Source organism: Etheostoma spectabile, chromosome 13 (assembly GCF_008692095.1).
Source record: "Etheostoma spectabile isolate EspeVRDwgs_2016 chromosome 13, UIUC_Espe_1.0, whole genome shotgun sequence".
NCBI lineage: Eukaryota > Metazoa > Chordata > Actinopteri > Perciformes > Percidae > Etheostoma > Etheostoma spectabile.
Window position 1 is genome coordinate 16103907 of NC_045745.1, and position 584 is coordinate 16104490.

At 36.0% G+C, this 584-nt stretch overlaps 1 pseudogene; it reads left to right on the plus strand.

The window, feature by feature from the left end:
• The window catches only part of LOC116700869 (myosin-7-like), a 25812-nt pseudogene that overhangs the window by 2072 nt on the left and 23156 nt on the right, over nt 1-584 (plus strand).

A 584-nucleotide genomic window follows, 5' to 3' on the forward strand; every position in this document is an offset into this window, starting at 1 on the left:
AAACCAGTCAATCCTTATCACGTAAGTCACACAGCCCAAAAAAATCCCGTAAGTATTTAACGGTCATATGTCTTGGTCTAAAACTTTCTGTCTCTCTTCAACTCAGTGGAGAATCCGGTGCTGGAAAGACTGTCAACACCCAAGCGTGTCATTCAGTACTTTGCCAGCATCGCTGCTGCTCCGAATGTGAAGAAAGATCAGGCTGCTGAAAAGAAGGTTATATTACATACTTATATCTAAATATGATACAAAATATAAATGATAAATGAGTTAGTTTAACACTAGAACTGCCAGAGTCATCAACATGGAACATTTTAATAAAAAAATGTAAATTGTTCCATTATTTTGTATGTTGTTTCCCACCTGCACTGACCTTTCCTAAATATCCATTCTTTACATGCCTATATCATCATAATGATTGAATAACATTTAGAAAACCAAATAAAGGTTGTTGTTTTTTTAAAAGCCTTTCTAAATTGACAGTAAACCTGGAGTTTATATATTTGTATGACAAAATCAGGGTACACTGGAGGATCAAATCATCCAAGCTAACCCTGCACTGGAGGCCTTTGGGAATGCCAAGA